The sequence below is a fragment of the Eschrichtius robustus genome, chromosome 10 (genome assembly GCF_028021215.1).
Source record: "Eschrichtius robustus isolate mEscRob2 chromosome 10, mEscRob2.pri, whole genome shotgun sequence".
Taxonomy (NCBI): domain Eukaryota; kingdom Metazoa; phylum Chordata; class Mammalia; order Artiodactyla; family Eschrichtiidae; genus Eschrichtius; species Eschrichtius robustus.
Genome location: NC_090833.1, coordinates 107152921 through 107158785, shown reverse-complemented (window position 1 = coordinate 107158785; position 5865 = coordinate 107152921). Strand labels below are relative to the sequence as shown.

Here is a 5865-nt window from a genome sequence, read left to right as displayed (position 1 = left end):
TCAATTTTTTTTAGTATATTCAGAGGTATGTGCAACCATCACCACAGTCTATTTTCTTTTTTATTTTTTTCCAATTAGAATTTAAAAAAAAAATTTGGTTTCTGCAATAAAAATAAATAAATAAATAAAAATAAATTCCTCTAAAAAAAAAAAATCCAGGTAGATTTTAAATGCAGGGCCCACATCCTTACTCCCTTGAATTATATCCCTTGAGAGACTCTGGGATTCAGAGCATCCAATCTTCATATATTGAGCATCTACACAGGCCAAGTGCTCTACTAAGGACATCATGTATTTTATCTTGTTTAATTGTTACAACAGCTCTGTAAAGTACATACAGATGGTAAGACTATTTTATAAACAAAGAAAGCTAAGCTTAAAGAAATTAATAGTCTTCTTCCACTGGCCATTGTGGCTGGATGCAATGCCTCGAGTTAGGTAGGGCAGAAAGATGGAAAGAACTTGGATTATTGCTAATATTCTTGAGCCACTGAATTAGCCAGCCACCTGAAGCCACCCTGCCACTGGATTCCTTGTCATGAGAAAAGACAGATATACTTATTTTCTAAGGATTTGACTTAGGGTTTCTGTTATTTGTGGATGAAAGCATACCAGCTGATATCACTAGGATTCAAACACAGGTCTATCAGACCCTAAGAGCTACTGGACATGTTTTGCAGGCCACCATCTTGCCTAGTATTATTAAATTATTAAAAAGTTGCTGGTTCCTCAGAGGTAAGGAGACTTTTACATGTGGAACCATGTGGTTGAAAGAATCAGGAGGCCTAGGGTTTCATCCTGACTCTTCCTTAGGTTGTTTACTGACTCACCAAGGAAATAAGACACAAACACATGAAATAGTAAGAAATAGTAAGACACAAACAAATGGAATGGTCAAGCTAATGAATGTCTCCCAAAGCCTCAAAAAAGTAGAAATTAAATAAATCTGGGTAAGGGTATTCTGCCAAGGTAAAAGATTCAGATAAAACAAAGAAATGGCCTGTGATTATTATTATTATTATTATTATTTTTCTTTTTAAACTGTTTTTATTCTTTAAACAAATTGCATATATTATTTTGATTTTACATATTTTATTCTGGAACATTTGGTGTGTACAAAGAATTTTTAAATGAATTTAAGTAATCTCAGTGAAATACAAAAATATGGAACGCTTCACGAATTTGCGTGTCATCCTTGCGCAGGGGCCATGCTAATCTTCTCTGTATCGTTCCAATTTTAGTATATGTGCTGCCGAAGCGAGCACTATTATTTTTTTTTAAGTATTTGTTTATTTATTTATTTATGGCTGTGTTGTATCTTCGTTTCTGTGCGAGGGTTTTCTCTAGTTGTGGCAAGCGGGGGCCACTCTTCATCGTGGTGCGCGGGCCTCTCACTATCGCGGCCTCTCCTGTTGCGGAGCACAGGCTCCAGACGCGCAGGCTCAGTAGTTGTGGCTCACGGGCCCAGTTGCTCCGCGGCATGTGGGATCTTCCCAGACCAGGACTCGAACCCGTGTCCCCTGCATTGGCAGGCAGATTCTCAACCACTGCGCCACCAGGGAAGCCCTGGCCTGTGATTATTAACAGAAACCTCTTCCTTCCAAACTCCGAGTGCTCGTTCCACTTTACAGCCGGCCCCATCTGACCGCAGTGAAATGAACAGTGCCATTCGGCAGCACAGAGGGGCAAATGGACCACTACCTGCCATGACTGGGGGTTGGCGTACATGGCTTTATAACAGAAACATGGTATTTAATAATACCTCATTATCAATTATTAAAGAAATAAGACTCAGGGACGTTTACTTCATGGTATAACCACACAGAACAGAGTAATCTTCCTTTGATGATTGAGTGGGATTTCTCCCCTAGAACTGTGCAGTCAAAGGTCTACTGGGCTTACCATTGCAAGCAGTGTAGAACAAACTAACATGGAGTCATTTATGTCAGGGACCAAACGGAGATGATCGATACAAGTGCATGAAGGAAACTTAACCTAACGTTACAAGGATTTACAGCTCTTCTCAGAAATCAGCAGAGGACACCAGCCAGTCTCCAAATGCCAAGTCTGTTCACGCCATCTCTGGACTTACTTGTTTCCCTGACTTAGCTACCCTGATCCCAATATGAAAGAAGACCACCCGGCAACCGTTCAGCTGAAAAAGCCAAATAAATTCCATATTTATCTCATAAAAATCCCTTAGCCTGTGAGCAACTTGGGACTCGTCACTCCCATAGCCTCGAGTTTCCCAAATAGCATGTCAAAAGTCTTGCAATTAACTCATCTTTCTGCTTCACTTTATTCCCTATGCAGAGTTTGGTTTTTGATAGTAGCATTGGAAACTAATGGTTTCAGGGTGAAGGCGTGCTAAATACGCCAGCTCTGACCTAATAAGAATTGCTGGGGGAATTCCCTGGCAGTCCAGTGGTTAGGACTCTGTGCTTCCATTACAGGGGGCACAGGTTTGATCCCTGGTCGGGGAACTAAGATCCTGCATGCTGCACACAGCAGCCAAAAAAAAAAGAATTCCTGGGAACACATTTTAATAGCTTAGGCAAGTAAGCCAGTAAACATTACCTGTACATGCTTCTAAGTAAGTGGCTTTGACAGTCTTTCTCCTAGGGAATGAAGGGCCTGCAGAACTGGTTGGCTGGACCAGTTCTGATACATAACAGGTGGATCAAGAGCCATATTGCATGATAAGTTTCTTGTCTTTTAGATAAGACATACTACTGCCTTCTGCCTGTCTTAATTTAGTGATTTATGGACTGAGGCATTAGGAGTAAGTATTTTTCCTTGGTTCCCAGAAAGTTGTAGAGTGAGTGTAATTTTGCCTGTAAAGTAGCTTGAGATACAGGCATCATGTGAATATATGCATTTCCCTGTGTTTTTTGTTTTCTTTAGATGGCGAGGCCATTCTGAAGTAAAATGCTTCACTTCCTAATCCTACGATTAAGTGGCAAATTAACAATAAGGGGGCTTCCCTGGTGGTGCAGTGGTTGAGAATCTGCCTGCCAATGCAGGGGACACGGGTTCGAGCCCTGGGCTGGGAAGATCCCACATGCCGCGGAGCAACTAGGCCCGTGAGCCACAACTACTGAGCCTGCGCGTCTGGAGCCTGTGCTCCGCAACAAGAGAGGCCACGATAGTGAGAGGCCCGCGCACCGTGATGAAGAGTGGCCCCCGCTTGCCACAACTGGAGAAAGCCCTCGCACAGAAATGAAGACCCAACACAGCCAAAAATAAGTAAATAAAATTAAAAAAAAAAAAAAAAAAAAGCTGTCCAGGAACAGATTTAAAAAAAAAAAACAAAAAAAACAAAAAAAAAACAATAAGGATGGTCTAGGTCCGGAGTTTTAGGCTTATAAAATCACAGAGATCCAGATCAGGGTCTCACAAAAGTGTGGTCTCCAGGTGATCTTTAGAGACACTGGTGGGGTGACATCATTTAACATACATACGTCTGGGTTGCATGCCAAACTTACCAAATCAGAATGTGGGGAGCTAGGGCCTCTGAATCTGTCTTTAACAAGCTTGTCTGATGAACCTTGTGTATGCTAGAGCTGGAGAGGCCCTGGTTTAGTCCTTGGAAAACAAAACAACACAAAACCTGAAGGTCAATCCATGTATCACAGGATGTTATCACAGGATAGTGTATGGAAGGCTCCTTCACCTACTTCCGTACCTGGTTCTTGAACCTGAGTGAAGATCGCTCCTGAAGACCCCGGAGCTCTAGGCAGGCTGATAACGTCAGGGGTGGGGAAGGACAGATGCTAGCCCTGAGAGCCGTCACTCATCCTCCCCAACTCAGCTTGGCCTCACTTCCTCCGAGCAGCCTTGTCTTGCCTTTGTTGCTCTCATCTCTGGTTGTCATTTTTTTTTTTGGTTTGTAGTTTTTTTAAAAAAATTATTTTTATTTTTATTTTTTTTGAAGTATGGTTGATTTACACAGCCACTGTTTTATTTATTTATTTATTTATTTATTTATTTATTTATTTATTTATTTGCTGCACCATTTGGCATGCAGGATCTTAGTTCCCCAACCAAGGATCAAACCCATGCCCCCTGCATTGGGAGCATGGAGTCTTAACCACTGGACCACCAGGGAAGTCCCCTGGTTTGTCATTCTAAAAATTGTTTTTAATTGTGCCAAGATACACATAACATAAAATTTACCATCTGAACCAGTTTTAAGTGCATGGTTCAGTAGTGTTAGTACATTCACATTGTTGTGCAACCGTCACCCCCATCCATCTCCAGAACTCTTTTCATCTCGCATCTTTCATTCAAATAGCAAATCTCCACTCCCCTGCCCCTCACCCCCTGGCAACCACCATTCTACTTTGTCTCTATGTGTGTGACAACTCTAGGTACCTTATATAAGTAGAATCATATAGTATTTGTCCTTCTGGGACTAACTTATTTCACTTAGTAGAATGTCCTCAGAATTCATCCATGTTGCAGCATGTGTCAGAATTTCCTTCCTTTTTGAGGTTGAATAATATTGCATTGTACGGAGAGACCACGTTTTGTTTTTGCATTCCTCTGTTGATGGACACTTGGATTGCTTCCACCTTTTGGTCATTGTGAATAATGCTGCTATGAACACAGGTGTACAAATATCTTTTTGAGACCCCCGCTTTCAGTCCTTGTGACTAAATACCCAGAAGTGCAATTGCTGGATCATCTGATAATTCGCTTATTAGTATTTTGAGGAACAGCCATATTGTTTTCCGTAGTGGCTCTCTGATGTAATTTTATACTGATTTGTGTGATTATTTGATTGCCTGTCTTCCTGCTTTGAGAGCAGGCATCCTGTTTATTTTTGCCACCTTGCCTCCTGCAACTCCGTATCCAGAACAGCAAAGCCTGAGACAGAGTAGTCACTGAAATATCTGCTGAATTAATGAATGAGTCAGCCTAATAAGAACACGGCATCGTAGAAAGACTTAGTCTCTGCACTTAATGAGTTTACAAATTAGTTGGTGAGACGTGATGCACACAAGGCAGGGAACAAATAAAGGAAGGATATAATTATGTACTAAGCTATGGTTCTTTTAAGTGTAGGAGGAGTTGAGAGAAGGAGAAATTTTCGTGGGTGGGGACAGTCAAGGGAAGATGGGTAGGCTTGGATTAGAAAGGAGGAAGGCAGTTTAGAAAGAGGAAACAGTCTTTTCCCCCAGCTTTATTGAGGTACAGTTGAAAAATAAAAATTGTATATATTTAAGGTGCACAACTGGATTTTTTTTTTTTTTTTTTTGGCCGAGCTGCGTGGCTTGTGGGATCTTAGTTCCCCGACCAGGGATTGAACCCCGGGCCCTTGGCAGTGAGGACGCGGACTCCCAACCACTGAACCACCAGGGAATTCCCTGGATGTTTTGAAATACCTCTGCATTGTGAAATAACCACCACAATCAAGCTAATTAACGTATCCACCACTTCATATAGTTATCTTTGTGTGTGTGAGATGAGAACACTTCATATCTACCCTCCAGCTCATGCAGTATTTTTCTTTCTTATTTCATTTAGCATATGTCCCCCAGGTTCATCCACATTGTCACAAATGGCAGGATTTCCATGTTTTTAAAGGCTGAACAATATTCCATTGTGTATATAGACCATGTTTTCTTTTCTCTTTTTGGCCACACCACGCAGCTTGTGCGATCTTAGTTTCCCAACCAGGGATTGAACCCTTGCCCTGGGCAGTGAAAGCGCAGAGTCCTAACCACTGGACTGCCAAGGAATTCCCAAGACAACATCTTCTTGATCCATTCATCCATTGATGAACACTTAGGCTGTTTCCATGTCTTGGCTATTGTAAACAATACTGCCATGAACATGAGAGTTCAGACATCTCTTTGAGAT

The 5865-nt window shown here is 41.6% G+C and overlaps 1 non-coding gene across 1 annotated transcript; it reads right to left on the bottom strand.

Moving 5' to 3' along the window:
- Window positions 1–1158: 1158 nt before the first annotated feature.
- Window positions 1159–1265, bottom strand: LOC137771078 (U6 spliceosomal RNA). The gene has a single exon (XR_011075294.1). It is a non-coding gene; the product is annotated as a U6 spliceosomal RNA (small nuclear RNA).
- Window positions 1266–5865: the final 4600 nt, after the last annotated feature.